The following is a 23,901-nucleotide window of genomic DNA, read 5'->3' as shown; positions in this document are numbered from 1 at the left end:
AGTTTTTGTGTGCTACTGAGCGCAAACAATACATTTATAAATATGACAAAGGTACCACTATGAGTGTTTGATTATGGATGACCACCCCTCATCCTATTGAACCTGTCTGTGGCTTATAATAATGTGGACAAGCAGTTAGCTTGTCTTTAAAAATCTGGGGGTGACAGAAGAGGTACTGGCATGAATTACTTTCTTGTAAACATTACAAAGAGATTCCCGCAGGTTTGCTCGTCATTCATAAATATCAAATATTAACTGTGAGGCTCCTCAAGAGATCTGCATCCCAACCTTTACGTTTTAATGAACACCTGCACGAGGGCTAAGTAGGCTGAAACGGGTCAGAGGTTGCTTTTGTTCCCATCTGGAGGGGGCCTGGCCTGGCAGTTCAGACTGGGCTGTTTTCGCTGGAGGGAGCAGGTCGAAGCAGCTTTGTATATGGCTGGTCTCTTTCTAGAGTGATCTAGTGTGAGCAGAATGATGAACTGGAATGCAGCCTGAGAGATCACCAGTGCTTGAGATTAATCCATACATTCCTTCTATCATCTTGCTGTCTGTTGCCGTAAGTGCTATGGGTTTGCCCAGACAGGGGTACATGCGCACTGTGCCATAAGACTCAAGCTATGCCTCATGGAAGAGGCCTAAGTCAGCCGAAAGAGGCCTGGCGTTGCTTGTGTTCCCATCTGGGGGCACCTGGCTTGGCAGTTGGGGATGGACTGTTCCCATTGGCGCAGGACCAAGACTGATTTTCAAATGGGTGATCTCTGTCTAGAGTGACACAGTGGGAGAAGCTGATGGTCTGGGATGCGTGCCCTAGTGATCATCCATGGCTGAAATTGAATAAAATGTTGCTTACATCATCTTGTTGCTGACTATTGTGTGAATGCAGTTGACAACCGGTTTCACTTCCAGATCAAGGATGGGTTTGGGTCTCATGTTAAGGTGAGCATGTCATCAGCTTTTCATCAAGGAAATGTGAATGGCCTTTAATAGACACATATCTGAAATTCTGGTGATGTCCTACTTTGTTCTTTCCAAGTAGATGCTCATAGACAACCTAGCAACCAGGGACCACCTCATGCCCATTAAGTAAGCAAGGCTAGTTATCTAAGGGTCCACTTTAACGTTAACCTCTCCTTCAAGTTACAGCCTAAAGGAGTTATTAGAGAGTTAAACCATTTAATAATTGTAGGATACATCTGCAGCAACCTAGTTGTGTCAGTCAGTCAATCCACTTTATTCGATTAATTAAAATCATAAAAGTACAAAACAAACTACAGACATAGACAATATTACAGATCATTTAACATAATAATTAAAATACGCGGACAATGTTGCAGTTCACTTAAGCTTAATATTTAAAACACTATCACCCCTTATCCGAGTTACCAAAATTTTAAAAATAACAATAGTCCATAAACTCTTAATTAAGAAGGAATCATCATCAAGTTTCTTTTTTTCTTTAACCTCACCGCCGCTATGAGAAAAGACGCTATATTAAAAATGTCACCAGGGTTACTCAATGACTGTAGAAAAACGAACACTGGTCTAACCTGAGAAAAATCCCTTCCTCTCAGGATGGGTACCAGAAATCTCATGCGAATATTAGAATAAAAGTCACAGAACATCATAAAATGTAAAGTATCCTGGGATGAGAATTTGTCGCATTGGCAGGGTTCTGCGTCATCAGGATTACACCATCCCTTGTAATCCCCCAATGTGAAGTGAATCAAATTAAAGCGGAGCCTAATTAGGAGCCAGCGATGATAAGGCTTATTTACCATTGACAGGTAAGGTTCCATATTAATAGTTGTTTTTAACAAGGAATGAGCCCTAACTAAAGGTTTGCATAGTTCCTGTTCTTCTCGCCTCAGCATCAAAAAATTCTTAAAATTCAATTTTACCCACATCACATCCTCATTCCGGATTTTATCAGGGTCCTCATAAAGTTCTGGCCGTCCTATTTTGGATAACATGCTTTTAACATACAACAGCCACTTAATTTTAGAGGACTTATCTAGTTTAACGCAGTCCCGTAAGATCATATGATTCAGGGTTAAATCAAGGTTTAGCCAAGTTTTGAGCCAGCAAAGCAACGGAGCTATACTCAAAATATCAGTAACGTAACCTAGCCCTAACTCCTGATGTATAGCATACGATGGGGTGGATTGTGGTACAGACAGAAGACTCCGTAAAAATTTATTTTCAGCTAACTGTATCCCAACCTGATCTTTGTAGCCCCATATAGAGGATCCATAGGCGGCAATGGCCAAACACTTAGCTCTATAAACCTTTAGAATAGCCTCTAACGGTCTGGCCCCCAACCGCTGTGCAAACCCTAAAAGAGATACAGAAGATCGTGTGACTGCGTTCTTTTTAACTTTTTGTTGCAAAACCCATGATGACCTATCGTCAAAAAGGACCCCCAGGTAAGTAAAAGAGGACAGAGGAAACTTCCACTCCATTACAGTAGAAGGGTTTACTTTTTCTAGCTCTGTGACCTACTGACATAGTGTCTGACTTTCCATTATTCACAATCAAGACCAGAGAGTGCATAAACGCCCCAAAAGCATCTAAAAGCCGCTGCAGACCTACCGCAGTGCGGGCTAAAAGTACAGCGTCATCCGCGTATAGGAGAACATGGATTGGGCAGTCTCCCACACGCGGAATATCCAGAGCTGCCTCCAGAAGTGATTTATCCAGATCATTAATATAAAGAGTAAAAAGCAGGGGTGCCAAAATGCATCCCTGCCGGATGCCCCTGCCCAATTTAAAAGATCTAGTGCAATCACCAACCTGGGATATCCTAACCGAAGCTGTCAGATCTTGATGGAGATTAGCTAAAAAATAAACTAGACAAGTATCAAGTCCCTTTTCCAACAAAATATTCCATAGCTTTGACCTGTTAACAAGGTCAAACGCAGAGAATAGATCCATAAATGCCATCCTCAAGCAACCCTCTTTAGCCATGGTATATTTGCCTATTAGCAAATACAGATTCAAACACTGATCCATAGTGCTCCTCCCACATCTAAATCCATATTGCATGTTAGATAAAATCCCCCTCTCATTTACCCAATCTGTAATTTTGGTTAAGATTAGCTTTCCTAAAATTTTCACAGAGGAATCAATAAGGGATATCGGTCTATAACACCGAGGATCCCCTCTCTGCCCCTTTTTAAAAATGGGAATAATAATTGATTTTGACCAAGATGCCAGGAAACCTGCTGAACCCACAGCACTAAAAACATTGGCAAGGATTTTAGCCCAAAATTGAGGATTACTTTTATAGAGGTCTGCAGGAACGCAGTCTGGGCCCGGCGCTTTTTTACTAGCCGTATCTCTTATGGCTTTCTTAATTTCCCCCACATTAAACTCAATCAGCGCACTAACTTGATGGAACGAAGACCAGGGGATGCAATCCGATGCCCTCCTGGACTCATAAGTCGCCTCAAAGTGAGAGAGCCACTGGGCCTCTGTGATATTACATTCCTGAGCCTCATTATCCTCCCCACAAAAAAACAGGGGTGTTTATAATAGACCAAAATCTAGAGCTGTCCCTTAACACCTCCACAGATAATAGTAAATTCCACGCCTCATCCTTAATCTCTTTTTTCCGACTGTGAAGTGCTATCTTATACTCCTTCCTCCACCTAGCTATCAATTCCCTATCACAAGGTTGTTTTTTCAGGGCTAAGATTAAGGAGCGGTGGGCATATGAACAATTCTCATCAAAACACTTTGGGCCACAAGTAATTCTCGGTTTAGTTTTTATAGTTAGGTCACGACCTATCTGACTACAAATGCCCTCAAAGGCTCTGAGAACCGCATCCTTAGTACTTAAGGGGTCGGTGCAAGTTGTAATATTCTCTATACATTTCTCACACAGACCCTTGAGGAAGGTATCCGGGGTTACTTTAGCCCATCTAAGCCTCCTCCCCTGATCACGTGTTACCACCTTACTCGAAACCCAATTCCTGTCTCCTTTGCCCTGAGTGCCACAGGTGTTATCCAAACTTAAAATAACCGGATTGTGATCGCTCAAAGGCGATTCCCGGGCATTATAAAAAATAACCTTGTTCAGTAGCATAGGGGACATAAAAATATAATCTATAATGATGTTTCTTGCCATGGATTTGAACGTAGGACACCGATCCTGGGGGTTAGCAAAACTGGGTTCAAAAAGATCGCCATCAGTCAGAAGGGACTCAAGGCCCTCGCCCCGTGCGGTGTGTTCGAAGTGTGGAGTCATGGCATAATTAAAACCATACGGGTTGTCAATTAAACAGTGCGAATCACACAAGTGAATATTAAAATCACCCATTAGTAAAACATAATAAAATGTGGATTGCTTTATCCTATATTCATTTAAAAAGTAATTCAAAGTACTTAAGTGCTGATTTACATAATCGCACTCCCCCGAGTTGTAGAGGTTCACAAATAATAGCTTTGGAATATTTTGCTTACTAAGCTCCAATATCATACAGTGGGGAGAATCTATCTCTAGCCTTTTTATGGAGCCCATTAAATCCAAAGAGAGGAGAAACATAAGGCCACCTTTTGCTCTGCCCGCTAAAGCCGGACATGCAGGTAAAAAATATGAGCTAAAACCATCCAACCAAAACTTCTCCCCCCTGTCCCAGGTCTCCTGGAGGGCAATAATATCATATGTTTTATATAGGATAGCCAGTTGGGGTCATTTCTTTTAGATCTTAAACCCGCAATATTCCAGCTCAAAATTCTACAATTATGGATATAATCACCAGCACCTTCATCTCTGCCCATATCGATAGGACATGGATCAGGATTACAGTCCACATTACCCATATTAATACCCTCAGATGTAATGGGACTTGCTACCCCTAAGCTGAAAACTAGCTGGGGTCTTAAGTCAAACACAGAAAGAGCAGCAGGTTGGCTAATAGGTTTCTCTATCACTGGTGCAACTACTGGTGGCAGTCAATCACAGGCGTCTAAACTGGACAAAGGGGTAAATCTATTAGCTAGTTCAAGGTCAAAAGGTCTGCCTATGAGCCTATGGGGTGTACTTCGGAAAAATACCTAGGTCTGTAAAAAAACCCTAGAGGTAGGAGGGAGATTTCCCCACGATGGTACCCTTGCTTCCAGCTGCCTAAATGCTCCAGCAGATGTCTAACAACATGCTCATTGTTAAAGTTGACAATTACACAGTCACCCCCCATCCTTCATAGAGTGTCCAACCCAAGGTGTGCGTCTTGCCATTATCATTTGATTGCAAATGTCCCAGCCCCGTACCCCGGCTGACTTCAGTTGTACTGTAAGCCAATGCATTGTTTTGACCATTTTTGATCAGTCGATTCTAACTACCCAGCATGTAGGGTCGGCACATTCCTCAGGACCACTACCAAAGGGGCAGCGGCCGGTGGGAGATGTACTGCCCTAAAACCATCTTCGACTGAGCCATGGACCAAACCATTTTGCACGGCTTGGGGGGTCTCGGCCAGACTGTCCCTATCCCTCGGCCAGCGTTTATTGATTGCCTGCGCCACAATTGGAACAATTTTGTATAATATTCGTTTCTGATCTAGCCCGGGGTTTATTTCCCTCCTCCCTTGGGGTACCTGGTATTAACTGAGCAAATTCACTTGAGATGTTCCCTACCTCATCCATATAGCCACCCGAATCTACCAACCCCGCAACAGGATCTGTTCCTACTCTACCAATTCTACTAGAAGATGGAAGCCTAGAATTGGATGTTGAGGTAATGGGGGGGGGGGGGATTTTGGAATTACAGGATTGCACAGTACATTCGTTGGATTTTCAATCACCCTACCAATGTTTGTCAATGAGTCTTCAATAGTACGAAGATTAGGCACAACATACGTTTCACAATTAATCAATCTTTCTTCAATTCGAGTTAGCCTGTCAAGGATAGGGGAAAGGGATGATGCAATTAAGGCACCCATTTTGACCCATAGAACCTCAGAAGCTTCAGAGGGAACACTCAGTGGATCAAAGTTCAAAGTACCAGAGATAGATGTGGCGGGCTGCAGTTCTGTTATCGATGGGGATATCATAGTCACTGTCCCGCCATACTTATTAGTCTTCTGCAATTTTGCACTTTTCTGCCTTTGCGGCCCCCCTCCCCTCTTCCTCTTTGTTGATGGCTCCGGCATTGTTACCGTAGATTCCTTAATTTGAGTTTTAGATTTGGGCACAGACCTTGTAGCAATACATGTTAGGGTGCCACTAGATGTACTTTCTCGGGCCAGGTCATCAGGAGGGGGACTATTTTGAACCTCCGGTATTGCAGAAAAATCCAACGAGACGTGTGAAGTCTGACTAGCACCTCCAACTAAACCACAAGAATTAGTGCCTGCGGCCAGACAACGTTCAGGTGTACGAGCAGATGTCAGACCGCCCAGTGATGATCTTTTGGTTTGCAAAACGTCTAAAGATAGACGACGCTCAGTCAGCGCGATCTCATGAGCTAAAACAGAGCTGGCCCTAATTAAAAATTGGTCCAAAGTCCCTGCCACGTTTCCCTCCGATGGTTCAGGTCTACTCTTTCCCTCGCAAACAGGGCTCGAGTCGGGGTACCACGCGGGTGGACGGCGTCCCCCCACTTATTTTACCAGGTTTTTCCGGGTGGACGCCGTCCCCCCTGCCCAAAAGCTGGACAGCATTGTGTACCAAAGATATGCTAATATTTGTAATTGGAGACTTTAAGAGGCACCGATTGTGACGTCACTTCCGGTGACAGCGTCCCCCCACTTCTTTTCATGAGATTCCTGTTGTGACGTCACTTCCGGTGACAGCGTCCCCCCACTTTTTTTTTTAGGACTTGTGCCCTGCTCGCAAATATTCATTTCGATCTAGGAACGATGAAAGCAAGAAGCCCAAAATGTTAGTATCCCAAGGAAACAACATAAAATGATTTCAAACAGACCTGGAGAACCGCTGTTTTCAGAGGGGGGACCCGACCCGGCATCGTCCGGTCTCTAGCGGGCTCAAACGTGCCCGCCCTTGGCCCGGGCTTCGCCTGGCGCGCGCCCGCGTGCATCCCGCGGAGCGGGAGCAGCGAGTTGTTAAGTAGGCAGGCAGGTGATGATGTCAGGCTCAGGTGCAGCAATAACCGGTGGGCTCCCTGGGACTTGGAGTCCCTTTTAACATAGTGTCCTCCTTGCTCTCTGCTCGCGATGCGGCTCCCCATCTAGTTGTGAGTCTAAGGCTTATGCATTGCTTCCTCAGAACTAGTCATTCTCTTAGAGCACGCCTTTGGGCAGCCACAATCTATTTTATGACAGACAGAATCCAGTGCATTACACATACAATTTTAACATAAAACAGTAATGAATACATACTGAAGAGTGAGCAACGCTGTGTTAGGTGACTGCATGCCATGATGAGTGGAAGGCTGTGTGGAAGGCTGTGTGATAGGACAGGTTACACCGTTGATGAAAGAGTTGTTGGGTATAAGAGAGTTGCAAGTGAATGGGAGGGGGAACTACTGCTCCAGTATGAGTGACAGTCTCATCACCCACTCATGGGCTAAGATACTGGCCATATGTAAGATGTGCCCCGCTGTCCTCCAGCAGTCCAACGCCGAGATTGTCATGTCACCCCTGCGGGGTATAGTGGGGCAGACATGCAGAGTCAGGCGTGCAAAGGAGCCCTGAAAATACCGGAGGTGCTTCCAGGAGCAGTGAAAATCGCTGCAGCGGCAAATGGAACCCTATTTAGCCATGCTCCAGTGGCGCAATTCAAGATGGCGGCCACAAGGCTGTAGCAGGCGGGGGATGACCCATCTGGTGGTGATGGATGAGTCTAGTGACAGAGAGTGGACTCACATGCCTCCTTGGTGCCGAGGGTAGACGCAGAGCCCCTCAGATCTGACATTGGAGGGCCTGGCCCAATTGTCTGCCCAACATACGATAGCCTGAGCCACCACGTCTGTCTCCTACCGGGTCATACAGATTGCCCCGGCTGATAGGGATAGGACAGCAAATTATTATCGCATCCTGCTGCGACAGGTCAAGTACTATCTCAATCAATGACAACAATACCGCCTCTCCTGGCTGGACCGCACAGCAGCCATAAAAATGACAATTCTGCCCAGGGGGCTATTCCTCTCCCAAGCTTCCACTGACGCCCCCACCCATTTCCCTGAAAATGTTGAAGTCCGAAATGAATTGTGGGGGGGGCAGCGTCTACGTCACAAACTTTTATACAGACCTGTGGCCAAAGGGGAACTGAGAGTGCCCAACATCACTCAATACTAACAGGCAGTGAAGCTGAGTACCACGGTCTGAAACAGAGAAGCATTGGTGCTTTGTGGATCAGGAATTAGCCAGCACCCACATTTGGAAGGTCCCATGGCTAAATGCAGCCTGGGACCTTCATTCCTACCCAGTGATGCAGACTGCGTTCATGGTCTGGCCCAGAGTGACACTGCGCAACGAACTGACATCTTAACTCTCACTGAGGATGACGCCACTTTTTGACAACTGGGATTTCCCCTCAGGTCTCAAACCCAATGTCTTCCATCAGTGGCAGAAGGCGGGATGTAAGAGAGCTGAGAACTCTTTGCCAAAGACTGGATCATTTCTTTTGACACACTGAAATCTGAATATGGGCTCCCCGAAACTGCACACATACACTACCTTCAGATCCAGCATTGGGTCACACACCCGTCTGTCAAAAAAACACACCCAGAGAGCACCAACTCCCTTATAGAAATGGCTCTTCTGAAGGCGGGAGACAAGTCAAAATAAGCTTTATTCAAACTCACAAAGTGAATCATAAAAGCAACGAAATACATCCATAACAAAGTTTAATAACCAATATAAAAGTTAAAACAGGATTAAAAAGATAAAAGCTAAAAGAAACTGCAGTGCACAAATACAATCATCAGTTACAAATTTCTATTTACCGCTGCTTCCTGCAGTTAATGACGGCCAACAGAAATCGGGACATTGCAGCACATACGTAAATAATCGTTAACATTTGCAGGTACATGAAAGCTGGTCGGCATTGTACAAAACCCAGCTGCAAAAGCAAGGGTTTAATATATTTCTTCCTCAACCCAGTGAAATGTTTACAGAAAAAGACATTGTGCATGGTGCTCTACGAGGAGATATCATCACAAGCGCATTTCCCCAGGTCAGGTGACCAGTTATTAATGGTGGGAAATTAATTAGGTGATGGAAAATATCCAAGCGAAACCAGGTCAACACAAACCTGTGGCACACATTGTGCACATTGGCTAAATAATATTGCATGTGGTAGCTAGTCAGGATCATTTGGTTCCTCAAGACAGAAGATTTCATAATTTTGGATGTTAGTCTGGAATCCTCTAATAGTGATAAACATTTCATTTTGAGTACTTTTCTTACCAAACTCTCTGGGTGGTCAAAATACCCGGGATAACCAATGTCTGCCAAAACATTGTGCACAAATTTAAGCCAGGGGATTTTAAGAACCGACATGGATCTAAGGCAATCAACAATAATAGATCAGTTAAGTGTCGTGTGTTCAAACGAATGATAACTGAACTTTACGCCCTTAGCACAACCGCCCTTGTATGAGCAGAAAGCAGGTTAGAAAAGATGTGAGGCACTCACACAAAGAATGGGAAGACATCTACTATCGCAAATGACATACAGCACGTAACACTTCCAGTACAGAAACATCCACATAGATTGCAACATATTGGTACATGACGCCAACATGCATATATACATGGTACACAGATCACAGCGAAAAGACCGCAGCAAGCTATGCTAGCACAACTGCCGGGCAACTGGCACACTGCTATATCTCCTATAACATTACCCAAAGCTGGTTGAATATTGGGAGTCGGTATTGGACGATGTTGCCAACTTTCTAGGTAACCGGCTCCTTCACTTTCTGGCATATATCATTATAGGGTTACCCAACCCTCTAATCTACCCTTTGAAATCCCTGGGAGGACGACAATCTGCTTTAGCACTGGGGGCAGAACAACAGGCTATTCTCTCCCTCTGGGGTCCAGATACAACTCCCACATATACTACATGGCTAGGGTGACCAACCATCCGTGAATTTCAAAGACCGCCCGTAAATTGGGCCTCTTGTCTGTTGTCCATGAGGATTTCTTCCACGGACGCCTTTTGTCGGTAATTTCAGACATTGTAGTGAGCTGTCCCCCTGCAAGCAGCCTGAGAGTTCTGTAACTCTCACTACAGGGGCAGCTCGCGCTCCTGCTGTGATCAGTGGCCTGCAGCCGCCCCTAACCCAACCTGGCACAGTCTGCTATCAGCCCATTATAATTCTGTATGTCGGCCTAATTATCACAGACAGAATGATAATGGGCCTCTCTGTGCATTTGCTAGGCCTTCTCCTGCCAGAGTCTAGGGCATGACACCCTGCTTTTGTTTAGGGGCTCCTGTCACCTCACCAGGGGCCAAGCTCTGGGGAGGTGGTGTTTTAATTTTGGCACATGTTACCCAGGTGCATCCACTGTCAGCCTCTTAAACTGTCATACAAGCAGTGATAATGGTACAGATACAATTTTCCTTTATTATTTATTTCATTTGCTCCAATAGTGAAAAGGTTCTGCATTTGTGTTGTTCTTTCATGTTTACCCCCCACCACCTCCAGCACCCATAAGCTTTTGCACATCACATCGCCTTGGGACGATTGATCGGATTGGATGTTTTTTTTCAATGGGGGAGAGGGGACATGTAAGATCTGAGAAGCCTTCAGCATGGATCTTTGTCTTCTTCATTTTTATTTATTTTTAATATTGAAACGCAGGTGTTTAAGTTTCACTTGTGCACACAACAGATGCAGTGCAAGGTTCTCCCAACCGAATATACACTTATTTTGACTTGTGCTTGTGTTAGTTTGAATATGCTACTTACCAGTATGCATCTGTTCTTGGCATGTAGGGCTGCTGACATTCATATCTGTGCATAGATCGCAGCCTAGTGTTGGGTCCGGATGATTGCACATTGTTGTCCTGGAAGAGTCTTCGAAGTATCACGAGATAGGTGGCTCCTCCCCTGGACTACAGTGCGCATGGGCATCCTCTCCATCCTTAGATTGTTTTTCGCCATTGTGGCAGTGATGGAGTAGATACAGTAAGTGATGACCATGCTATACAGTAATTCTGAGTGCTGCAGCCGCTACAGGCGCCGGGGAGGAGGGTGGGCGATATGAATTTCAGCAGCCCTACATGCCAAGAACAGATGCATACTGGTAAGTAGCATATTCAGTTCGAGGCATGTGGGCTGCTGAATTCATATCTGTGCATAGATTATATAGCAGTCCCTCCATTAGCGGCGGCTGCCCGTGCCAGCTGCAGCAGTCTGAAAAAGAGTTTTGAGAACAGCCTGTCCTACAGCTGCCTGCTGTTTTGAGTGTACATCTACACAGTAGTGTTTGGTAAATGTATGTATAGTGGACCATGTGGCTGCTCTACATATTTCCTGCAAAGGAATGTTTCCCAGGAAAGCCATGGACGCCCCTAACTTTCGTGTTGAGTGGGCTCGTGGGGGAATCGTTAATGTACGTTTAGCTTTTTGATAGCAAATATGAATACATTTAACGATCCATCTGGCTATCCCTGCTTTGGAAATGGCGTTGCCCTTGTGTTGTGGAAAAAAGGCAACGAAAAGCTGTTTTGTTTTCCTAAAATCCTTTGTCCTGTCTATATAGTACATGAGGGCCCTCTTTACATCTAGTGTAAGGAGCATTCTTTCTGCGACATTTTGTGGACTTGGAAAGAAAACAGGCAGTTCAATAGTCTGATTCATGTGGAACTGCGATATCACTTTAGGCATGAATTTGGGGTTGGTACGTAGTACAACTCTGTTTGCGTGAACCTATATGAATGGCTCTTGAATGGTTAGTGCCTGGAGTTCACTAACTCTACTTAACAAAGTGATTGCCACTAAGAAAGCTACTTTCCAGGTGAGGAATTGAATCTCACATGAATGGAGAGGTTCAAAAGGTGGACCCATTCATCTGGTGAGGCCCACATTGAGGTTCCACACTGGTGCCGGTGGGTGTCTTGGGGGAATTACTCGTTTGAGTCCCTCTAAGAATGCTTTGATGGCAGGCACTCTGAATAAAGAGAGGTGCTGCCTGTTTTGAAGATAGGCTGCTATCGCGGTTAAATGGATACGTATGGAGTTGTATGCCAGATTGCATCGGTATAAGTGTAAGAGATAACAGATGATGTTTTGAATGGATGCGTCCAGCGGGTTAATGTCATTGTTGTTGCAGTAAATGACAAACCTCTTCCATTTAGCCGCATAGCAAGCTCTGGTAGTGGGTCTTCTGGCCTCCTTGATGATATCCATACATTCAGATGGCAGGTTTAGGTAGCCAAACTAAGACCTCAGGAGCCAGATTGCCAGGTTCAGCTGTTGCGGATCTGGGTGCTGAATTTCGCCATGGTTCTGCGTTAAAAGTGCGGGTTTGATCCGCAGCCTTTGATGCGGCACCACGGAAAGTTCTAGAAAGGTGGTGTACCATGGTTGGCGTGCCCATGTGGGAGCAACTAGGATGAGTGTCAGTGAGTGCTGTCGCAGTTTGCGTGCCACTAGCGGTATTAATGGCGCTGGGGGAAAAGCGTACGCAAATCTGCCGGACCAGTTCATCCATATCGCATTGCCCTGTGACTGCGGATGTGGGAACCTGGCGGCAAAGCTTTGGCATTTTGCGTTTTCGTTTGTGGCGAATAGGTCTATCTCTGGATGACCCCACTGTTGGAAGTACGGTTGGAGTACTGACGGATGTAGCTCCCACTCGTACATCTGGTGGCTGTGTATGCTGAGCAGATCCGCCATCTGGTTGTCCTTGCCCGGGAGGTGTTCCGCCATGAGGAATATGTTCCTCTGAATGGCCCACTTCCACATGCTCTGAGCCAGATGAGACAACTGTGGAGAGTGTGTTCCTCCCTGCTTCTGTATGTAGTACATGGCAGTCATGTTGTCCGTCCGGATCAACACGACTTTGTTGCACGAGTGTACTTTGAATGCCTTCATGGCTAGGAAGATTGCCATCAGTTCCAGAATGTTGATGTGCATCTTCTTTTGCTGTGTCGTCCATAGTCCCTGCACTGTATAATTGAGTACATGAGCTCCCCATCCCTGGAGAGAGGCGTCCGCTGTCAGTATTATTTGCGGAACAGGCTCTTGGAACGGTCGGCCCTTGCAAAGGTTTTGTGGATTCCACCAATGCAGAGAGTTGTATGCCCGACCGCTCACCAACACTAGGTCTTTCAATTGTCCGTGAGCCTGATTCCATTGACGTGCTAAGCACTCCTGAAGCGGGCGCATATGTAGTCTCGCGTGCGGGACTATGAAAATGCAGGAGGCTATCATGCCTATCAACTGCATGAACACTCGCGCAGGAAGGGAGTGTTGAGGTTTGAACTTTGTGAACAGCAGTTGCATGCTGTTGATCCTCACTAAATTTGGCTGAGCTGTGGCTGCCAGAGTGTTTATGGTCGCGCCCAGGTACTGTCGTACGTGTGCGGGTTGAAGATGTGATTTTGGGTAATTTAGTGAGAATCCCAGACTGTGAAGAAGGTGAATGGTGAGGGACATGTGGCTGGCACATTGCTGGGCTGACTTTGCCTGAACAAGCCAGTCGTCCAGGTAAGGGAAGACGTGAATGTGCTGTCTTCGTAGATGTGCCGCCACTGTTGCTAGGCACTTGGTAAAGACCCTGGGTGCCGTCGTTACTCCGAAGGGGAGATCTTTGAACAGATAGTGATGCCCCTGAATAGTGAACCTGAGATATTTTCTGTGTGATGGGTGTATGGGTATGTGGAAATACGCATCTTTCAAGTCCAGTGTGGCTAGGAAGTCTCCCTGACTGAGTAGCAGTAGAACCTGCTGTAGGGTGAGCATATGGAAATGCTCTGATAGAATGTAGTGGTTGAGGGGTCTCAGGTCTAGTATAGGTCTGAGCGAACCATCCTTTTTTGGGATTAAGAAGTACAGAGAGTACACCCCTGTCCCCTGTTGGTCGACGGGCACGACTTCTATTGCACCTTTTTGCAGCATACTTAGTACTTCCTGCTGCAATAATGCCAAGTGCTCTACGGACATAGGACGGTGCTTTGGCGGTATGTTTGGTGGAGTGGACGTTAATTCTAGACAGTAACCGTACTGGATAATGTCCCTGACCCACCTGTGGTGATGGTTTTCCAGACTGACAGGAACTGCTGGAGTCTCCCCCCGACAGGTGTTATGTGGTCGGGGGGCAGGGAGAAGGCGTTACTGTTTGTTTTTGGGGGAGGACCTGGTGTTGCCGTACCCACGTCCTCTGCCTTTGGTGCTGGATCCACGATATCCACCTCTGGTGGTTTTATCATAGTTACTTTGTGTGCCCCCTTTATTGTACTGCTGCTGGGACCCCTGACCTCTAGCTGCTCCTCTATTCCCGGGGCGACGAAAGGAGCCACTACGAAACTGCTGCGACTGCAGAGCCCCCATTGATTTTGCAGTTTCAGTGTCTTTCTTAATTTTTTCGAGGGTAGTGTCAACTTCAGGGCCAAATAAATAGTCTGGGTTGACCGGTTGATTTAAGATATTGTTCTGAATCTCTGGCTTGAAGCCTGAGATTCTCAACCATGCGTGCCTCCTCAACATGACGCTTGTGTTGATCGCCCTTGCCGCAGTGTCGGCTGCATCCAGTGCGCATTTGATGGACGCATTGGTAAGGAGTTGTCCCTCTCTGATAAGGAGCTCCGCTGCCTCTTTGTATTCATCTGGCAAATGTTGTAGCAGTGATTCTAGTGTGTCGTAGTGGGACCTATCATAACGGGCCAGGAGTGCCTGTGTGTTGGCAATGCGCCAGATGTTTGCCGCTTGCGCTGCTATTCTTTTGCCTGATGTCTCCAGCACTTTGGACTCCTTGTCGGGGGGAGGAGCATCACCCGTTGTTTGTGAATGGGCTCGTTTGCGAGCATTAGCAACAACCATGGAGTCTAAAGGTAACTGACCCCTAATGTACATAGGGTCTCCGGGTGCAGGCTTATATTTCTTTTCGATTCTGGGGTTTAGCACCCGTGCCCTGGTTGTTTCTTTAAAAATGTCTTTTGCAGGTTTTAGAACTCCCTTCAACATTGGCAGAGTTTTGACGGTTTTCTCAGAGGAGGCGAAAGTGTCCACTAAGAAGTCTTCTTCTACAGTGTCAGAATGGAGTTCCACTCCATGATTGGCAGCAGCTCGTTCTATGAGGGCATTAAAGGCAGCAGTGTCCTCTGTGGGAGATGTCTTTATATTGTAAAGCTGCGTGTCAGGAGTATCTGGTGCGTTACCCTGGTCGGTGGGGTCATCCCATGCCTGATCCGGGTCTTGCAAGTGATCATCAGGATCGATATCCCCAGGGTAGGTGGTATCATCCCCTATATAGTCCTCTCCTGCGTCTGCCTCTGAATGCGTAGGAGAAAAGGACGGCGGATCCTGATGGAAGGGTTGAAAGTGTTCATGAAGCACTGGTTCTGAACCTGCCGGCAATTTGTGTTTCAGAGGAATCTTGTATGAGTCCAAGCCCTTCTCTGGCATGATTTTCCGCTTGCGGAGCATCAGCCTACCAGTGTCGGCGTCGATAAAGTGTGCCTGCGAAGGCTCAATATCGGTTTGTCCAGTGGAGAGGGACTGTGTTTGGCGGACACGTGTCCGGATTTCGAACATTTTCGGCGCCGTGGGTGGTGGCAGTCCAAATGTGATGTGCGCCGGCGCCGAGTGTGATTTTGCGGCCTTGTGCGTTTCGGGACCCGACGTAGAGTGGAGGGTTGCCCGGTCTCTGATACGTTGCAACGATGCTGAGACCTGTTGCATGGTGAACGCAGATGGCGCCTTGGAACCGATCGGCACCTTGGAGGTAGGCGTCGAAGCGGCATCCGACTTATTTCCAGTCTTTGGGTTGTCGATCCGAAGGGAGGTATCGACGCTCGTCGGAGTCGATGATTTTGCAGGCGCCGCCGTCGTCGACGTAGACGCAGACGGGTCGGCCACCTTGACCTTGGTGGGTTGGGCCGTAATCTTCGGTGCCATAGGCCGAGGCGCCTTGTGGGGACCGAGGGCCTTCTTCTTTCGCTCGACGCCCGGACCCGTTGCGGTGAGCTCGGCACCGAAATCTCTTGTGGCGCGGTCGGTGCCGATGACCTTTGCCGGCGTCGAAGGAGTGGAGGGCTTCGAGGCCTTCGAGCCGATCGCAACCAGTTTCACTTTCGGTTTCGATGGAACCGGTGCGACGAACGGTTTCGGTTTCACTGAAGGGAATACAGTCGTCTTCGATAATAATGGCTCCTGTGAAACGTTCGAGGCCGGGCCTTGAGGCGGGGCCGAAGAACCGTGTGATTGATCTTGGGTAAGGCCCACAGACGATCCCTCGACCTGAGCCTTATGACGACTTAGTCTCTCGGCCTCCGTATCGACGGGTTGGCCTAGCTCTTCGCTGGAGCTATCTTCCTCGGCCCCAAGGTCCTCATTGTAGTCTCCTACCTCTTCGACGACGTCTTCGCCCTCAAAGATCACCTCATCGTCATCTTCCGATCGGGAGTCATGTTCGGAAGCGTGGCTGGAGTCTACGTCTTCTACGCTCTCGGCGTCTTCGGTGCTAAAGATGTTGGCCGGGGCAGGCGCCGATTGCTGTGCCTCCAATTTCGCTGCCCGTCGATTCCGGAGAGTCTTCTTCGAGTGGAACCGGGCACAGGCCATACATTTCGACTCATCGTGATCCGGTGAGAGACATTTGTTGCATACCGGATGGACGTCGATGTGTGGGTATTTAGCGTGGCATAAGGGGCATCTCTTGAAGGGAGTCCTCGATTCCATCGTCGATCGAAGTTCGATGTTCGGACCAAAGCGGATTTGAAAACCGTGAAGAAGGTGCTAAAACACTAAAGAAACTGGTCGATACCGAACGGGAACAGTACCGACGAGATCTAAAGGCCTTTTGGCCCTAGACTAAAGTTTCCGAACTTGAGCTAAGATAAGCACATCCGAACCCAATGGCGGAAGAAAACTATCTAAGGATGGAGAGGATGCCCATGCGCACTGTAGTCCAGGGGAGGAGCCACCTATCTCGTGATACTTCGAAGACTCTTCCAGGACAACAATGTGCAATCATCCGGACCCAACACTAGGCGGCGATCTATGCACAGATATGAATTCAGAAGCCCACATGCCTCGAACCTCTATTTACCTATGTAATATTGCACGACCTCCTCTGATGTGTCTGTAAAGCATACCTTTTCCCTGAATTTTTTCAACAAATTTTATTTGGTAATTTTGCAATACGTAGGGGTCACAGCCCCACCAAAGCAAGAGAGGCGAAAAATTAGATTGTTCCAACAACCATATTTCTGACTTATAACAACACCCACCAAACATGTAGGTGACATAAATGAAAAACTCACAGACAGGTTCCAGTCTCCGAGCAAACGGTGCATTCGTGCAACATCAAACATGTCAATATACCCATTTTAGAACATACAGTTGGAATATAACAGCAGAAGAAAAACTGGGCCATTCTCAGGGGTCCACCTCGGGCAAGGGGGGAAGGTCGATACCATTTCCTGAGTTTTTGACCTGAATTCTGACCTTCTGTCCTGAATTTTCGTGCTGAATTTTGACCCTTTGTCCTGAATTTTTATACTCACTGTCCTAAATTTGCACCCATGCCAGTTGGTCACCCTATACATGGCTACACAAAATGTGGCACCTTTTTAGGGATGGAGAAATTACTGCTGTCTGCGACACCAGAACCTGAAGTATACTGGGAATTTTGACCTCCACGCATTACTCTCTTATCAACTGAATTTAATGAATTGCCATGCCCCCAGTATCTCAAATTGCTCCATCTACTGCCCAAGATCGGGACTTCCACGTGCATGAGAACTGAGGCAGGAACTGAGGGGACCATTGAGGTGGCGACCTGTTAAGGGCACTCCACTTGTGTCGTGCAATCAACCCTGCACGCCAGCCGTTGAGCAGCGTGTAACGCCCTGAACGTCTCAGGATCGTTTAACAGACACGATAATGAGAACGCAACCACTTGTGAAGGTTTCGTTATTTAATGAAGGCAAAAATAATACAAGGAATAAACAAAGGTTATAGTCACTGGAATCCTCCAGGCTAAGTACGTTACCAGCCCACAGCACGGATGGTCCTAACCGTCCTCTGCATATACGCCGATCCCGGCGTATGCCAACAGAGGGCAGAAATGAAATGGCCGACAATGCCAATCGGTAGGCTGTGAGGGGCACGAAGAGTGTTGGGGAGAATCGAGGAGTCAGGGAAACACCCAGCCGGGGTCTCTACCTGAAGGGAGCAGCCGCTCAACCTCTTCCTCAGACTGCACCGGGACGCGGAGTCACCTCCTGGTGATGCGTCACCGATACCCCAATCACAAGCAAAGAAGACTGAACCGAGAGCAGCCGCTCGATCGATCCCGTGGACTTCCGAGTCTGTAACGCGGCAAACACCTCCTGGTGTGCGTTACAGCTGGCAGTCCCTGTATCTCTGGTCGGGCTGGGAGTTACGACTCCAACCAGCAAAAGCGCCACTGCGCTTTGACTCAGCCGAGTCAAAAAGCGAAGCTCAATGGTTATCCGGTAGAGCTTCCGGGTCCTTCACAGGTGACGATGGGGCAAGACACGGCCCAGGGAGTAACGACTCGACCTACCTCCGTTCTTGCCTTACTGGAGCACCACTCCGGAACACTGAGCAGGTACGTCGGTGTAAACACAATATCCGACAGCGTTGTACCTCCCGGTTCCTCCCTTTATAGGGCGTGTTTTCCTTGAGTTATGTAACAGCTCTCCTGTTTACATAAGGGCGTGTTTTCCTTGAGTTATGTAACAGCTCTCCTGTTTACATAAGGGCGTGTTTTCCTTGAGTTATGTAACAGCTCTCCTGTTTACATAACCTCTCAACCGCTAAGCATCCTGGGAGATGTAGTCCGTTTTCGCTGGTTACCGTTTTCCTCCCCTCGCATGACAGGAATTCTTGACACAGCGTTACTGTGTTCCAGATCAATAAAGCATAAAGAATAAAAAGGGGGTGCACGGATCAGACAGTCCATGAAGCCAAAGCGTTAGAACCAAATGTCCTCTTTATTTCAATTGTAAGTGAGTTTCAGTTGATAAAAAATGGTCAGCCAACGCGTTTCATTCCCTCAAGGGGAACTTCATCAGGGCAAAAAGTTTAAAAAAGGTTTGAAGGGACACGTTTTCATTGCAGCAATGTTGGCCATAAGGACAGAGCAAAGGTGTGCCCCTCCATAAATGTTGTGTACAATGGTTGTTGGAGAAAAGCACACCACTAGAAGTGTTGCAGGAACAAATACAAGAAAGATCAATTTAAAGATATGAAAGCAATCAACAAGGAAATTGTTTAACCCCTTCAGCGCTGCGCGGATTTCCGCGCAGTGCTGAAGGTTCTGAGCGCGGGCGGGGCCATGACGGAACGGTTCCGTCATAAGCACAGCCCAACCGACGTGCATGACGGAACCGTTCCGTCATAAGCGTCGAAGGGGTTAAGAAAATGAGGGTGTCGGTAGAATTTATCCTACTTACCCGGTGACGATAGATGGAGTCGATTTGAAAATGAAATTTGATCGCAGTTCACACTTCAGATGTGCAAGATGAAAGCGTCACTTGGCGGCGATCGGGGTGTGCCTATAAATATGATGGGTTATTTCCCGATGTGTGTAGAAGTGAGAGGGAGTTTTGTGGCAAGACAGGTGCATGTTTCCCATAGAGGAGATGAAATCATAGGCTGGACACATGGAAAATTATTAGGGGTCACACTCAACCCAAATGCTTCACCTTAAGTACAGGGGCGAGAGGCGGAAGAGAGTGGAAATTGCTTTTCAAGATGTACTCGAAGAGCAATTTGAAAGGGATCTGGGATTTGGGAAAGGTTACAAGCATCATATTAAATTGAGGAAGGGGGGGCAGACCTTGTAGGGTCAAAGGTGAGATGTATTCCTCTGAGTATGCAAGATGATGTGAGAAGAAAAATAGACCGGTGGTCTCTGGCTGGAGTGATTGAACCGGTTGAAGCTACTGACTGGCTTGATCCAATAGCAATGGCAAAAAGGCTGGAGAAACCTTTTATCTTCGGTATTTTGTGATGCATTGGTCTCTTTTGCTGTAGGTTGTTCGGTAACTTTTATTAACATATCAACTTCATTTCCCTTTTATGAGGTCTCTCTTCCCCCTGCAAAGATAACTTCTTTATTTCTCAGCGTTATACATTGTTCTTGACGTTGTTGGTGGGAGGGAGGAGCGTGGTGTGTCTGAAATGAGGTCTTAGCGCCCTTCCATAGTGTCATGAAGTTTAGAATACTACGATAAGAATGTCGAGGTTCACATGTTCCAACAGTTGAGAAGTTAGTGTCCTGGATGAGGTGCAATAAAGAGAAACTGAACCAGAACCTGTGTTAGAATCTTCTTCCCTGAGGACGGCAACTTTGTTACAGGCTCTGAAGACGGTTTCTGCCTAACAGCGATCGATAGACAATCATCATGACCTCCTCTTTATAAACCTTTGGAAGAGGTGAGGATTCTTTTGGTCTGTCTTCTTTGACCTGACTTAAGTGGACGAAGTTCCTGCATTTGGGCCTTGTGGCTAGTTTGTTGTGTGGATAGTCCCATAAAGAAAGCTTCAAAAGGAAGAATGTGAAAGGGGACAGAACCTTCCTCTGAACCCAAGCTTTGGTGTCTAGGTTCTAGGTATTTGTTCCAATCCCATCTTTGTGTCCTTGTGAGTTTGACAGTTTTTACCAGTATTAGGTCGGTGTGGTCATTGTAAGGTGTCAAGATGCAAGTCTTGATGTACTCACAATGTAGGTCTTGTGTAGTTCACGTATGGCCAGTGGTGTCACAAGGTGAAGGTTTTATGTGGTATGATGAGGAGTGTTGTTGGTTGGTGTAGGGAATATGCTACTTACCAGTATGCATCTGTTCTTGGCATGTAGAGCTGCAGAGCCACACACTTAGGATAAGATCGCCATCTGGTGTTGGGCTCGGATGATTGCAGGTTGTTGTTGTGTTCGGAAGAAGCCTTTGGTCACGAGATAGGTGACTCCTCCTCTGGACAACAGTGCGCATGGGCATCCACTCCATCGTCAGATTGTTTTTCGCCATGATGGGAAAAGATGGAGTGTATAAGAAATAAAGAGAAAGGATGTCCATGTGTAGTGTCTAATTAAGACAAATGCTGGAACAGATACAGGTCCCGGGGAGGCGGGTGGGCGTGTGTGGCTCTGCAGCTCTACATGCCAAGAACAGATGCATACTGGTAAGTAGCATATTCCGTTCGAGGCATATGAGCTGCAGATCACACACTTAGGATAGACTATATAGCAGTGTCTCCCCTAGCGGTGGTCACCTGTATCCGTTGCAGCAGTTTGGAATAGAGTTTTTAGGACAGCCTGGCCTACTGAAGCTTGTTGTTTGGATTGCACATCAACACAGTAGTGTTTAGTGAAGGTGTGTGTTGTAGACCATGTGGCTGCTTTGCAAATATCTTCTAAGGGAATGTTCCCTAAGAAGGCCATAGAAGCCCCTATTTTACGCATGGAGTGCGCCCTAGGGGGAACTGTAAGAGTACGTTTAGCCTTTTGGTAATATTTTTGGATACACTTAACTATCCACCTGGCTATACCTGATTTGGAAATAGGGTTGCCTTTATGTGGTGGAGCGAAAGCAACAAACAGTTGTTTTGTTTTCCGGAAAGTTTTTGTCCTGTCGATGTAATAAAGCAAGGCTCTTTTAACATCTAAGGTATGTAGGGCCCTTTCAGCTACGGAGTCTGGGTTAGGTAAGAAGACTGGTAGCTCAACTGATTGGTTAAGGTGGAAAGGGGAAATGACTTTAGGAAGGAATTTAGGGTTTGTCCTAAGAACCACTTTGTTACGATGTAGTTGTAAGAAAGATTCTTCAAGAGTTAAGGCTTGTATTTCACTTACTCTTCGTAGAGAAGTGATTGCGGTAAGGAAAGCTACTTTCCATGTCAGAAACTGCAGTTCACATTTATGCATTGGTTCAAATGGGGGACCCATAAGTCTTGTTAGGACAATATTGAGATTCCACACTGGGGAAGGTGGCAATCTTGGAGGAATAATTCTTTTAAGACGCTCCATAAATGCTTTGATGGCTGGTACCTTAAAGAGGGACAGGTGTTGCCTATTTTGCAAGTAGGCTGCTAAGGCCGCTAGGTGTAGACGTATAGAGGAATACGCTAAATTGCATCTTTGCAAGTGTAGTAAGTAGCAAATGATGTTTTGGATGGAAGCATCTAGTGGGCGTATGTCGTTGTTAGCGCAGTAAATGGCAAATCTTTTCCATTTTGCAGCATAACATGCCCTAGTAGTAGGCCTTCTGGCTTCTTTTATGATATTCATACAGTCTGGAGGAAGGTTGAGGTACCCGAACTCTTAAGACTTCAGGAGCCAGATTGCCAAGTTCAGTGTCTGAGGATCTGGGTGTCTGATTTCTCCATGGTTCTGGGTTAATAGAGCCGGGGAGAGGCGTAATTTTTGATGTGGAACTAGCGATAGTTCCAGAAGTGTGGTGAACTAGGGCTGACGTGCCCAAGTGGGAGCCACTAGGATTAGTGTTAGCGACTGTTGTTTCAGTTTGCGTACCACAAATGGAATGAGTGGGAGAGGCGGAAAAGCGTATACAAATCTGCCTGACCAGTTCATCCATATTGCATTGCCCTTCGACTGTGGGTGTGGAAACCTGGCGGCGAAGGTTGGGCATTTTGTGTTTTCGGGAGTGGCGAACAGGTCTATGTCTGGTTGGCCCCATTTTTGGAAGAATGGGAGTAGAACCTTGGGGTGTAATTCCCACTCGTGGATTTGCTGTGTGTGACGACTTATGAGGTCGGCCACCTGGTTGTGAATGCCTGGGAGGTGTTCCGCTAACAGGTAGATGTTTTGGGGAATTGCCCATCTCCAGATTTGCTGTGCCAGTTGGGACAGTTGGAGAGAATGTGTCCCCCCCTGTTACTGTATGTAATACATTGTCGTCATGTTGTCTGTGCGTATGAGGACAGTTTTGTTCTTTAGGTGCACTTGGAAGGATTTTAGTGCCAGGAACACCGCTAGAAGTTCTAGGTGATTGATGTTGGAGCAGTTTTTGTTGAGTGGTCCATCTGCCCTGAGTGGTGTGTTGAAGGAGGTGGGCTCCCCATCCCGTGAGAGATGCGTCGGTGGTCTGCACAACTTGTGGAAGAGGCTCTAAGAACGGCCGCCCTTTGGACAGGTTGATGGTGTTCCACCATTTCAGTGAACGAAGTGAGCGACTGTCCACCAACACCAGATCGGTAAGTTGTCCGTGAGCCTGGTTCCACTGTTGTGCTAGACATTCCTGTAAGGGACGCATTTGAAGTCGTGCATGTGGGACTATGGAGATGCAGGACGCCATCATGCCTAACAGTTGCATAAACACTCTTGCTGGAAGAGAGTGTTGAGTTTGAAATTGTGAGATGAGATTTTGTATACTGGTTATCCTGGCTGTGCTGGGATAAGCTATGGCTTTGGATGTATCTATGGTGGCTCCTAGATACTGGTGTACGTGGGAGGGCTGCAGATGGGATTTGGGATAGTTGATGGTGAATCCCAAGTCGTGGAGGGTTTGAATAGTGCGGTGAGTGTGGAGAACGCATTTTTGGAGAGTATTGGCTTTTATGAGCCAATCGTCCAGATAGTGGACGACATGGATCTGTTGTCTTCTGAGGTGCGCTGCCACGACTGCTAAGCACTTGGTGAATACCCTGGGTGCAGTTGTTACTCCGAATGGGAGAACTGTAAACTGATAGTGCTGCCCGTCTACCACAAATTGTAGATACTTTCTGTGAGCGGGATGCATAGGGATGTGAAAGTATGCGTCCTTGAGGTCCAATG

The 23,901-nt window shown here is 46.9% G+C and overlaps 1 protein-coding gene across 3 annotated transcripts in view; it reads right to left on the bottom strand.

Moving 5' to 3' along the window:
• The window catches only part of LOC146832875 (E3 ubiquitin-protein ligase DTX3L-like), a 570,028-nt gene that overhangs the window by 415,982 nt on the left and 130,145 nt on the right, over positions 1 to 23,901 (bottom strand). The window lies entirely within an intron of this gene.

This window comes from Triturus cristatus, chromosome 4_2 (genome assembly GCF_964204655.1).
Source record: "Triturus cristatus chromosome 4_2, aTriCri1.1, whole genome shotgun sequence".
NCBI lineage: Eukaryota > Metazoa > Chordata > Amphibia > Caudata > Salamandridae > Triturus > Triturus cristatus.
This window is presented reverse-complemented; position numbering and strand designations above follow the sequence as displayed.